This window comes from Pleurodeles waltl, chromosome 3_1 (assembly GCF_031143425.1).
Source record: "Pleurodeles waltl isolate 20211129_DDA chromosome 3_1, aPleWal1.hap1.20221129, whole genome shotgun sequence".
Classification (NCBI taxonomy): domain Eukaryota; kingdom Metazoa; phylum Chordata; class Amphibia; order Caudata; family Salamandridae; genus Pleurodeles; species Pleurodeles waltl.
The window spans coordinates 1,738,486,515-1,738,500,607 of record NC_090440.1 but is presented as its reverse complement, the minus strand read 5'-3'; the positions used below and the strand labels follow the sequence as shown (position 1 = coordinate 1,738,500,607).

Here is a 14,093-nt window from a genome sequence, read left to right as displayed (position 1 = left end):
TGTTGTTAGAGGCCAAACAACAACTAAACACCTGCCCGGCGCTGAAAGGCGGCTCTGTTTGTCCTCGCGCTGCCAGGCCGGGGTCGCTGCTAGTGCAGCCCTGAGGGCGCCTTCCCGGTCAAGAAGGAGCTCATTAAACATCCCACTCTTGCCGTGGGTGTGAGAGGGGCCTTCAAGCGCTGGAGGAAAGGCTACGTCGCCGAGTCGGTGGTAAAGGGGCTGTAACTCGCTAACACAGGTATAACCCTGGACATGGCCAATTAAAAAGGCAGCGCACTATAAACCCAACACAGAACCGCGTCATAGGCTGCAAGACCCAGTGCACAGGGACTTTTGGAAATATCAGAGACTTGGTGGTCTTTCAGGTACACACAAACTTTTTTAGGCTTCTGTGAAACATACGAAGGAAACGCAAACTACTCCCATGGAGGAATTTTGCACGCTGAACAGATCTGCGTTGATCTTTTGTGGCAGTTCCGTCTCACGGACTTCTAGGATTAAGCTACTCACTTCAAGAATGTTTTGCCGTGTGAAATGTTAACATTTTCTCATTACAATTTTTGGCAACTTGCCTCGAAATTCTGCAACCGACTTCGATTTTTGGCTTACTTAAATTACATCAGCCATTCACACCACCACAGTGGTTCTCCTGGGTGGGAGGTATATAAACTTAACAAGCTATTAGATGGATATTCTTGCTTGGCGGATAAAAAAACACCAAATAAGTATGAGTAAAACACAAATTAAAATAAAACAAGTGAGATCGCGCTGGGGAAAATAGAGAAAAAGTACTCCATGAACCAGATGGAAAACAGCGAGCCTTGTATGTTTTCTGTACTTGGTCGATGCGCTCGAGGAGGGCTAACCACCGGAAAAAGCATGACGTATGCGTGCCTTCCACTAATGAAATCAAGCAGATTCTAACAGGCAAGCCCACGAACCAATGAAAGACACTGACGTGACGTTGATAAGGCTCCGAGCCTTTTTTAATTCCTAAAGCGTCTCGCTTAGCGAAATGCATGCGCAAGGGCATGCAACGCAGGCTCGACCCTAAAAAGTTAGTGGAAACCACACCAAGGATTCCAGGTCTAAAACAAGGGTTTCTTATAATTGGCTGTTACAGTTTCTCTCCTCCATCACAGTAGCTTTATATATCATTAATATTCATTTTATTCATTATAATTTTTAGCAAGTACTTTCCATGCTTATTTGCATGTATAATTTAATGATCGATCAGCACAGCCCTCAGTTCAAATGTGCAAGATATACAACTGTTTTGGTGAAATTCATTCTGGGATCCTATGTGGAATTAGAACCAGAGCTTTAAGTGGGCCTGGTTCCTCCAGGTCTCGGACCCAGTAGTAATTAAAAAAGGATCCCTATTGTGCCTTTGTTTATGTGCTTAACGTGAGTGGCAAAACACTGTTTGCTTTCTGAACAATTAATGTAAAACATGTGAAGGTAATCCATGTCAGAGATTTAGTTCCTGATTATATTTGTATCCCTAAGAGTGTTGCTAATTCCAGGATCCTGTGTTTCTGCATTTTTGTTTCTTTGTAGCATATTACTCTTGTACAGTGCAATCTTTCAACTGTATTGCTGCTAGGTGTTTATGATGGACCACGACTAAGAGCTCTGGAGAAGGCAGTGTGGTTTTCTCACAGTGCCTGTTAGTGGATTAGAAAGGTGTTCAGAATACATGTTCATGGTATCCTTTGCCTTTCTTCAGAGTGCACATGGTAATGGTCACTATTGCAGTTGCAATTGTGATTCTCTGCAAATGTGTGTGAAGGAGGTAAATAGTTGTCAAAACAATGTCATGGCGAAAGTAGGAGGAAAATAAAGTGCTTACAAGTGATTGGGTGTGTTGTGTGTTGGTGGCGAACTGAAGGAGATGCATTTAAATACGTTAAGAAGAGAGTGGAAACGGGTTGCTAAAGAGCAAGGACATGATGTGTGAGGTATGCAGATGGAGTTAATGTGCAGAGAAAAATGGTGTACATCTCTAACACAGAATGAACATTGGTTGAGATACTCCGAAGACCTCTACCCATTTTACAGGCCTCAGTAATGTTTAATTCACAGTTACCTAATTTCAGAATTAAAACATTTGCAATATTAATACTATACAACAAAAATTTGTTGTTGTTACTCATTTGTCTTTAACAGCTAACAATAATTAACAAAGCCAATAATCCTGGACGGTTTTAGGTGTCGGTTACTATGTTAAATTTCTGGAAGGATTAGCATTGACAATGCCAATAAGTCTGGCTTTGAAGAGATTCTGTATGGTAATGTGAGTCATTACAAGTAAATAGCATGGTAATAGATATGTATTAGTGTGGAAGGTAAGAACTTAAAATAATATTGGTGTAGGTTTAAATTTCAGGTGACAGTTGCACTGTCAAATCAGACCTAAAAATCCATATAATTAATGACTGTCCTTTAACCACTTGTGCTGCTGCCAGAACAAAACAACTATAAATTATCTAGGTATCTAAGACACTTTAATAGCTTTCCAATGTCCTCTGTGGCCCTAAAAGTCAAACTTAATTAAACAAAATGATCATAGCTGCGTGGAGGAAAAGCACTTTTTGTACACGCACAACTACTGCCCAATCAAAATATGTACTCCTGGGTCCCAAAATGTGGGTGGAGCCAAAGCCCTTCTCTGGTGATGTTCACATAATTGTATGATGCTAGCTGCACTATCAAGCCAGACCATAAGAAGGTCAGAGACACCAACATACGGGATGAGGTGCACACTATAGAAATGACAGAAATTTAGTACAAGTGCATAAACCACTTCCTTAGTTACATAGACCATGCCCCTTTCAGAGCCCCTCCCCCACTTTGTTCACTCCACTTAAAGCCCTGATTAGAACCTGTAATGTGTGGCATATTTCAGGGGCCATGGGCATGTGGAGGGGACGAGTAATCCCACAATACAAAGGCCTGTGATCATTAGTGACCTAGACTGCAAACAGATGGTCATAGGAGAGCACAAGGCAGATCTCAATTAACTGAAGCTGATGTGTAGTGTAGGGAGGCAGACAAGCAGCAATGTATCATTAACCTCTACCCTTTCCTTTTGTTTCCTAAACTGTTTTCCAAGCCTCTTTACAGTGTGATTGATGATAGTTTCTGTGAAGCAAAAAGTGTGTTTTTTAAGAATATTGTGTATTATGTTTTCTCAAGGAACTTAATCCAAGAGCTATACCCCTCTGGAAACATCAAACCATGCCAAGTTCCAGAACTGATGTCACTGTCTGACGTCAGGTCACAGGAATGATTGTGCCGCCTGAAGTGATGTCGCACTGTAAAAGCCAGTCGACTGGGTTATATAACAGTATGTCGTCACAGTAAGGGGTGTTGTCAGATTCTTGGCTGATCTAAAACCCGACCCTAGACTATGGTCTGATTCAGAGAATTTGCAATCTGACTGTAGCCTCTCTCTAGATCTCTTAGAGCATAACATATCAGCAAAGAGTTTAAAAATGCAAAATTCATTAAGAAACAATAAATCTATTTAATCCACACCAATCATACAGTTTTGGATGACATGTATAGTCAAAGTGTCACATGTAGGAGTGTGATAGTGCTTAGCATTGGCACGGGCATCTGGCAGTGCTGCAGTGTCAGTGCCTGGTGAAGCTGCAGCCACCTCCCAGGAGATAGGTTTGGTCCAGGCGTGTATTTTTTAATGTATTTATTTACAAATTACACATTCTTTGGCACTTGTTCAAGATATACATGTGTGGACTAATTATGCTTGCTCATCTTGCTCTTGTGTAAAAAGAACAATCTTCAGTAACGTAAAACAAATAACTTTCTCACTATCAGTATAATGAATTCAGTGCGGTGTGTAACAGCTATCTCACTGTCAAGTCTTTTTCCCTGATACTTTCAGAAGCAGTGACAATCCAGCATTGTTAGTGGGACGATTGTAGGTGCTCCGTGCTAATGAGGACACAGTATTCTGTAATGGAAAGTTGGCCCAAGCTTCTTAATTCTCAGGAGAAGCGTATTCAAGGCTTGACCCAAGAAGTTGGTGTACAAGTTATGCCCAGCCAGAGTGATAATTTTGTATGAAAGGAGGAGCAACGCAAACAACTAGGTATATCTACAGTAAAAATGGGAGCCAAGTAATGTAAGTCACACAAACTTCTAGAGCAACGTACTACAACAGTAAGCAACAGCGATATGCAATATATGCTTGTGAGGATGATTTCAAATGTTGTGCTGTCTGTAATTACTTTAAGAACACAAAGGATCCAAAGGATCGTGATTCCCTCACCAAAAGCAATATTTCATAGTGCTCTGTTTTCTAGGAAAATTACACTGAGCACACACTATAAATCACAAACCCAAAATGGAGTTAAAAAATATTTTAGCTAAAAAACACTAGTGGACCACATCAAAAGAAGCTCCAACAGCTGCAAGCAGATCTTCTTGATTGTTCATGATTTCACCTTGCCTTTAACCAACATAGCTGACTCCCAGAAACTTCTTTTAATGTCAAAATCATCTTTGCACACTAAACCAACCCATGAGTACTTGTTTCTAGCCTACCCACCACCAACTAAGATGGCCACCTGACCAAATGGACAACCTTCACCAGAAATGACACAGCAGCAGTCATGCAGACCATCCACTTAGGGGCCACAATGGACTGATGCCCCCACCTCATCTACAACCTGGGAACATTACCAATCAGCAGCACCCTAACCCACATCATCAACACCTCTACCACGTCCTCCACATTCAAGGATTAATGAAAACTTGCAGAAATCAACGCCCTCATCAAGAAGCCCACAGCGGACCCAAATCAACTTGGCAACTTCCAACCCATTTCCCTGCTCCCCTATCCAGCCAAAGTGACTAAGAAGGCTATCAACAGGCAACTTAGAACCCACTTCGAACTTCATCATCTTCTAGACAACACTCAGTCAGGATTCAGAAAGATAAAGAGCACCGAAATAGCACTCATTACAGTCACCAATGACATTAGAATCATCGTCATGAGACGACCCAGCCGCCCTTATTCTGCTTGACCTCTCTATGGCTTTCACCACTGTCTCTCACAACATCCTCATCATAAGACTCCAGGAAATTGGCATACAAGGATCCGCTCTAAAATGGATCTGTTACTTCCTCACAAGAAGAACCCAAACGGTCAGGCTGCCATCCCTGACATCAGAGACTATGATATTGAAATGCAGAGTCCCACAGGGATCGTCTCTCAGCCCCATACTTTTCAACATATACATGACATCACTCACCAACATGATACGATTACAAGACATCACTGTCATCTCCTACGCCGATGACATCCAACTCCCCCTCCCCCTAACGGACAAAACAACTATCATTGCAACCAACTTCACCAACTGCATGACCACGGTAACAGGCTGGATGCGGACTAATTGCCTGCTGCTCAGCTCTGACAAGATGGAAGTACTGGTCTTCGGCAACAAGACCTCCCTACGGGACTCCATCTGGTGGCTGTCAGATCTAGGACCAACACCCACAGACCATGCACAAAATCTAGGGATCATCCTAGATGACAAGACCAACATGACAGCTCAGGTCAACACAGTGTGCACCAACTGCTTCCACATTCTATGCATGCTGCAACAAATCTTGAAATGGTTCCCTCAGAATACCAGATGGACCTTCAAACAAGTCCTTATCACCAGCAGGCTGGACTTCGGCAACAATCTCTCTAATCTCCAAACAGCTCCTACAGAGACTCCAGACCATTCAGAACACCACTGCAAGAGTTGTACTATATTCTCCCACACTGCACCTACATCATACCACACCTCAGGAAGCTTCACTGGCTTACCATTCACAAGCGCAGCCAATTAAAACTTCTCACACACACATACAAAGCCTTACACAACAAAAGGTGAGAATACCTGAACAGCTTTATATGCTTTCAACAACCCACCAGACATCTGTTCTTTGCCTCATTCTCACTTGTATACATTACCCACATCCGTCAAAGCAATAATGAAGGTCGTTCATTCTCCTACATTGCACCCAAGCCGCCATGTAATGACCTCCCTCACCACATCAGAGCCTCCTCCTCACTTCTTGAGTTTCGCAAGAATCTGAACACCTAGCTTTTCGTATAAGCACTTTAGGAATCACAAACGTATGCACCCACCCAAGTGACTGGATTCCCTCTCACGTGATTAGTGCGCAATACAAATCAACATAACTTAATATAATACCAAATATCTGGGTAAGATAAAGTGTTATCTTTTTACCAAAATGTGTTTGTTGACACTGGGTTAGCAGTTCCACAAGGGACAATGGATTTGTTAAAGACCATCAGGGGGAGTTGAGGAATGAGCCTGTAGGCATAAAAGACACACATAAGGACTTCTTCTAGAAATGCAAGCCGGGGGCTCAATCTCTGTTCAACAAAGTTGGGATGGAAGAATCCCACTTGAGGTTCTGGGACACTTCTTCCAGAAGCCAGTCCAATGGTCCTGTGCACTTATCACACCAGATGGAGAGTTGTAGATAATGGGAAAGAGAAAGTGGGAGGGAGGTCCCAAAGAAATAAACAAAAGAGCAAATGTTGCAGGTGATGGAGATTGCCTATTTTAGAGGCACCATTCAGCTCACCAGCACTAGTGAACGGATCTACATGTCCATCTAGATGTCATGAGTGATGTCATTTAGCATGTTATGATTGATGATATATGTAAGGTCATAAACAGTGCATGGTTGGGGTGTGAGTTGTGGTTAGTTTGTCAAATGTTAACTAGTGAATTTCAGCATTTCTTAGTTTGTGTTTTCAACCATAACTGCAATTTGACTATGTTTTTCAGTGAACTTGTGAGGTTTTTTGTTTAAAAGTACATTACAGTCTTAAAACAAAAGCTAATCGTAACTTCACTTTAACCTTTGGTTATTTCAGGGAATTTCTGTGTATTTTTTTTAACAAATACCGCATTCACTGCCCCTTATGTCTAATCTCAGATATGCAGTCAGCCCCCACTGTTCGTGACCTTCAGTCAGGCTTTGCACAAGAAAGTAGTATAAAGGGCCTGGCTTTCAGGCCTATGGCTAGGCCCTGTGAACACTTCAGAATCAACTGGGTGTGTGCAGACGGGGACTTTCTGTGGAAAGCAGACATAAAAGAGGCTGCACTGAGGCGCTAGGCCTGAAAACCTGGCAGGTGAAGAGGTGGAGCTTCTATGTCATGAGTGACAACAGTGCTTTCTATATTTTAATTTGTTTCTTTAATTTTTCATTTAACAAACAATAGACAGCAGGCAGGACTCAACCATGTTTGTCCGTAAACATATCAACAAAGAGCAGATGCATATGTTTTCATATTATCTTGTATGTTTACCGTTTGTTTATATATTTGTAAGCCTCAGTGTCTCATCGTAGACCTTCCCTTCTGTTATCTTTGTGCTAGGTAATGAGTCGTACGTACAATCATGTGTCGACCTGTCTAGACATCTACATATGAAAGAGTACACTCCCATTCTGCCCTGGCCTCTTCACTCATTTGAGTCACTCTTGCATTCACCCTCTCCTGTGCCTGGTTGCCTGCCCCAGCTCCCACCGGCTGGGCCTCTTTTTCCTCTGTTAGTCCTTGCAGCATCTCTGCCGACGTTATCAGAGCCTCCTTCTGCATTTTCTTCTGTCCAGACCACTCGCTTGCGCATTTCCTCTGCTAGGGTCCATTCTGACATATCTTTGACAGAGGATCACTCTGTGGGACACCTCAGGGATAACCAGTATATGGCTATTCGTCTTTTGCCAGCAGCAGTCCTAGTGAAGCAAATCTGTAATTTATTGTCTTGGTTTTAGGATTAGGAATTAAGCCTGACTGGTGTTTCAATGTATTACCTGTCACCTCCCCCCAGGCATGGGCATTGCACCAGCCTTTCCATGGCTGTAAAACGTAACTACCTGTAAAGACATTATTGCAGTGTACACAGTTTATGCAAGGAAGGATCCCAACTAGTATTTTCTCAATTAGAAGACATTAATCTCTTGTTGCTATTTCTTTGGATGTTTGTTGAACTTATCCCTCTCTGCTGGGTCATCATCAAACTTTCTGCCTTAAACCTCCTGTTTTCTGAGCCCATTGTTGTTAGTTTTTAGGACTATGTGCCCTTTACCACTGCAGGCCAGTGCTAAAGTGCGTGTGCTCTCTCCCTTAGACATGGTGAAATTGGCTTACAACCCATTGGCACATTTAATTTTCTTGCAAGCCCCCAATAAAGTGGAGCTACATGTACCAGTAGCCTGTAAATTAAATGTTACTACTGAGCCTGCAGCACTTATTGTGCTAACTACTTTAGTAGCCCTTTATAACGTGTCAGGCCTGCCATTGCAACCTGTGTGTGCAGTTTTAAGCTGCCATTTCAATGTGCCAAAATAAAACCTTTGCCAAACCTAAACCTTCCTTTTCAATAGATATAAGGCACCACAAAGGTAGACCCTAAACAGCCCAGAGGGCAAGGTGCATTGTATTTAGAAAGTTGAATATATACTTTTAAGTTTTACATATACTGAGAGTGAAAAACTGTCAAATTCGTTTTTCACTGTTGCAAGGCCTACCTCTCCCTCAGGATAACATTAGGTTACCTTGTTACATTTAATAAGTAATAACGTTTGCGTGGGAGCAGGTAGGAATATCATGTTTGGTGTCCGAGGAATTGTAATTTATAAGCATATTTAATGGTGAAGTCAGATTTTAAGTCACAACTTTAGAAAGTTGGCATTTTATTGTCCTAACAATTTGGTGTCTGCAGCCTCTTTCCTGGGTCATGTGACTAGCTGTAGTTGACAGTTGTCCTTTGTGTATTTCTCCCAGACAGCCAAACAATTGAGGGTCTGGATGTTAGTAGGATGGGCCACCTTGACTTGAAGAGAGGGGCGGAGCTGTCACCTGTCACACTTGCACTTCAAAGATCCTGCCTCCCACACAAAGGTTTACACACCAGCTTATTGTACCTACACACAGACTGGGGCCAGGGCAGGGAGGCAGGAAATTCCAGACACATCTCTAAGGGGAAGACTCCAGAAGTTTCTTCCACTTCAAAGTAGTTGCCAGGTATAAAAGGTAGCCCTAAGGCCCACTCTTCAGTACACTCCTGGATTTGTGGATACCACAGCAGTACTGCCCTGCTGTTAGAGGCCTCCCCTGCTGTGTGAGAAGGAATACTGGACCTGCACCCTTCATCCCTGGCTGAAGGGAATTCAAGGGTCACCTGGCTGACCACCTGCTGTGAGCTGCAGGCACACAGCAAGCGCTAGAGGCCTCTTTGCAGCTGGCACTGCCTGGGCCTGCAACTAAACCTGCCTGGACCTGCAGCTGGTTCTGCCGGAGCCCCCGGCCTCTGCTGAAGTGAGTATCTGGTCCTTAAGAGGTGCCTCCCCAGGTCCTGGACCCTTGGCTGTCATCACTTGAGCTCCTACTATGACAATATGAAGTTTTTAACTTTTTTAGATTAACCTGGTCTCTGTATCTGGCCCACAGCTTATTGTGGTTGGCCTGAACTTGAGACTTTTCTCGGTCTAGCACAACCAGATACTTACAGTTAGCACTTACTGCTTCTCAGTGCTATTTAACTTAAACCTTTATAATTACATATCTCTAGGTATACTGATTGGATTTGTTTCATTTAGGTCTCATTTTATTTATTAAAATCTATGCAATTTTCAAAATTGGTTTGGGATATTTCATGTGTTGTATTTTCAATTTATTACTGTTTGTGTGCTGGATAAATAGTTAATACAGTGCCTTTATGTTAAACCTAACTGCTTCTGTGCCCAACAACCAGAGGGTTAATAACCACAGGTTAATTTAGTGACTTTGTGGTTCACCATGACAAGGATTGTAGTTGTTGCTCGGAAAGGGATTATTTGGAACTAATATTTTTAACTCTTCCTTCAGACTTTTTCAATACTTCATGTCTTATTTTGGTGTAAATACATTCAATGACTTCTGCAGTTATTTTTTTGGGCTCTCCTCTCCTGCTGAACCTTGCGGTATATTTTCTTTCCACCTCTTCAGAAACCTGATTATCAGATGTGATCCTTTTCAAATATGTAAACCATGGATAAATCTCAAATAGATGGTCAGGCCATGTGGCCCTTTAACATCTTTATGGCCTTCCTCGAATTTGGCTTTAAAGCTATAGGCGTAGCTTGATACACGAAAAAAACATTGACGTTCCATTCTTCACAAAGGAGAAACTTTCATTCCAGATGAAATAACTGAGGTAGAGGGAAAAATGCAACAATTCTTTCAAAAATATTTTGTTAGCTTTTTTTGCTTGTTCACGTTGTGATAATGCTCATTCCACAGCCTCAGTTCAAATCAAATGACTGTGTGATGGAGAAAGCATTCACATCTATAGTTTGTTTTGTAATTTAAAACCAATGATTTTGTTAAGAAAATCAGTGGTATCCTTCATATATGATCTCCTCTTTTGTGCAGTTAGTTGAAACAATTCATTTTAGTACTTGGCCAATGGTTCATATAAAGAGCCATATCCTGAGCCAATAAAGTCACATGGATGATTGAAAACCTTATTATATACTTTAGGCAACATATAATCTTGGTTTCCATATTGTTATACATATGGTTGGTTCTAGCCTGTAAAATGGCTGTAACCAGCAGGGGTCCTATTACAGAAAGTGCCCTGGGGACGTAACGGGCATGTGCGCCCGCTTTGTACACCGCTGGGGCATCTTGGTATTACAGAAAGTGCCACAGACACTTGTGTAACGACTTCTGTAATACAAACAGTGCTGGCACACTTGTAGCCATAGCTTTATCACAAGAGAGCGTTCCCTGATTTGCTTGGGGGCGTAGTGCCATGCAAATGAGGGAATCTCTTTACCTCTGCACCGTGCTGTCTTATGGATGGGGATGCAAAGCAAAGAAGCTGCCAGGAGGTGCACTCAAAGTGCTCCACAAAAACATGGCTCACTGGCAGTACACCCCCTGATGGCAGACCTCTGGAACGGGGAAGAGGGTTATATAGGCCCCCAAGACATCCCTTTGCAGGCATGTGTAGTTACTCACTACTCCTGCCTGCAAAGGGATCTCTAATCCATCTTTAAAGTGCTGATGACATTCTGCCTGCACAGAGTGCCTTTGGAGCAGCCGCTCAGTATTTCACTTAAATGTGCAGCATGAGTTTGCGGCCGCCCCAGGGGCAGCACATTCCCTGTAATAGGGCACAGTTTACCTGTTTGTGCACAGCACACCTGTTTAAATGTGCGCCGTGGTGCAAACAGGAATAATGACCCTATTTATAATAGGACCTCTGATTGGCTGTGCCACTGTTTAGTACATGTCAGTGTTAGGCAATCTGAGACTACCTTCTTCTTTATCAAGTTTCAGGGCCTTTAGGCCCCCTCTTATTTTTTTACCAGACTATACTATGGAAACTATTAGACTGTTAATTTCCTTGAATGTTTTCCTCCATATTGGGCACTGATTTATACTTTTTGGTGCAAAACTTCACCAACGCAGTCTTGCACCAAAAAGTTTAGCACCGGCTTGCACCATTTCTGAGCACCAGCCGGGAACCATATTTATGGAATGGAGCAAGCCGGTGAAAAGGGTAGGCTAGCGTAAAAAAAAAATGATGTTAGCCAGGTGGGGCTGCCGGTATGGAGGAAGGGGGTTTTGCACCAAAAAATAATATTAGGTAGGTTAGAGTATAAAAAATGACTCTAACCAGCCTAGTGTCATTTTCGGACGCAAAACCATCCTTAACACATGACTCCTGTCTTAAAAAAGACAGGAGTCATGCCCACCTCTCCAGTGGCCAGCACAGGGGACCGTTGCACCCAGTGCCATATCGGAGGGACCACTACAGGGCCACCAATGGCACTTTAAGAAAAATAAAAAATACTTCCCTGTACTTACCAATACTTACCTGGGATGGGATCCCCCATCCTCCGCTGTCCCTCTGGTGTGGGTGGGGGCATCCCTGGGGAACAAGGGTAGGCTAGAGTAAAAAAAAAAACATGACGTTGGCCGGGTGGGGCTGGTGGTATGGAAGAAGGGGGTTTTACACCCAAAAAATTATGTTAGGTAGGTTAGAGTAAAAAAAAATACTCTAACCACCCTAGCATCATTTTCTGATGCAAAACCATCCGTAACACATGACTCTTGTCTTAGAAAAGACAGGAGTCATGGCCACCACCCTAGTGGGCAGCACAGGGGACCAGGGTCCCCTGAGCATGACCACTGCACCCAGTGCCATGTCGGAGGAAGTACTACATGGCCGCCAATGGCACTTTAAGAAAAATAAAAAATACTTACCTGTACTTACCTATACTTACCTGGCATTTTTTGCACGGGATAACCTACTTTGCATCTCATTAACTTAAAGTAGGTTTCTACGTCCAAAAAATGACTTTAACTCCAGAACTTTGGCGCTGGACGGGTCTAGCGCCAAAGTATAAATATGGAGTTCGTTTTGCACTGAATTTGCATCTAAAAATATTACGCAAATTCTGCGTATAAGAAGTATAAATATGCCCCATAGAGTTCTGAAGAGAAATGGCTACCCTTGGTATTACCACTGGGAGCATATTCCAAATCATATTGAGGACCTCAGGCCCTCCTGCACCCTGCCCATAATATAGGTGTATTATTTCTCTGCTGTATGTGCCACCTGAAATCCTAAATACTGGAATTTATTCAACTCCCATCTCAGTCCCATCACAGAGAAGTCTTGGAATCGAGTTATGTGGCTGTTGCAAGTATATCAATTCATTCTCAGCTTATAACAACTCTGTATCCACAGTGGGCCCTATCAGACACCTTATTACTGCATCACCACTGTTAGGTGACTAGTGAGCAATTCCACTGCTAACACAAACAGAAATGGGAACATCTGGCAACCCTGCCTGGTCTCCCTCTCCTATCCCACCCGCTAGATATAAGGCCTCTCGAGCAGATGTTAGCTGTGGATTCTGAGAAGAGCTATGATATTCAGCCAGTAAACTGTAAACTAGGTACAAAACCCATTTTTCACAGAACCCCAATTATGTACCCACAATGCATGGTATCATATGTAGGAAGCTGGCCCGGTGTGTGGTGAGTACCTTATGGTATTATCACCTTCTGTGTCAAGTACCGCTACCACCCCTTCCAGTGTTGTATTCTGTACAGTGTGCATGATGTGTGTGAGGCACAAATGTTTTTAAGAGTACTTCTTGCCACATTAAGCTGCATTGAGTATTGTGAACAAGTAGCCCACCACCATTAGTAAACTGTTAGCCAGTGTCTTGGATAATATATTTGCTTCAACGTTGATCATAGATAGCGATCGGTGTGATCACGGCACTGGCGGATCCCTATAGGGCAGAGGTCTTCAAACTTTTTGATGCCGGGACCCCCTCTTAAAAAAATGTAGGTGTAAGGACCCCCTCCTGATAAAAATTTCTAGAACCTGGTTCTCCTCATCATCGACAATAATAAACATCCCCATTTCACACAGCAAATAATTTTTACCATGAGGAAATAATATTAAACAGTGGTTAGCAAATCAAAGATGAGTGAGTGTGGGGGCTTGGTCAAGGGTGTTGCTAAAAACAAAGGTCCTCATTTATTAGGAATTGACATGGGGCAGAGCTGCAAGTCTTCTTGCTACACTGCCACACTCCAATACAAAAGGGCAGCGCCAAAATCCATCTGTGCTGCATAGGAACACCCACCACTACGCCAGTAGAACACCTCCTTGACGCAAAGTAAGGCAATGCAGCGACTTGCACTGCCTTGCCTTACTCCATGTCAACAAGGCCATTCAATCAACTCAGGGTGGCTTTGAGTCAGCTCATAGGTACGATTGAGAGGCTTGTGATGCTGGAGCATCAAAAAAAGTGATGCTCCAGCAGCGCAAGCCTCTCATAAATAAACCCAAAATAGTCTCTAAATTTTTTTAAGTCTTTTACCGCCAGGTAGCTATATATAAAATAATAGCCAGCTGAAATGAAAAATAAATAAAATAAAGTTGTTACTCATTGGGAAATGCACTGTAGTGCATTATGAAACCTCTATTAGTTAATGCACTGCAGAGGTCTGTGTT

General features: G+C 42.8%; 1 protein-coding gene across 1 annotated transcript in view; it reads left to right on the top strand.

Annotated features, from left to right (window-relative positions):
- The window catches only part of LOC138285560 (uncharacterized), a 999,550-nt gene that overhangs the window by 940,669 nt on the left and 44,788 nt on the right, over positions 1-14,093 (top strand). The gene's annotated exons all lie outside the window — the stretch shown is intronic.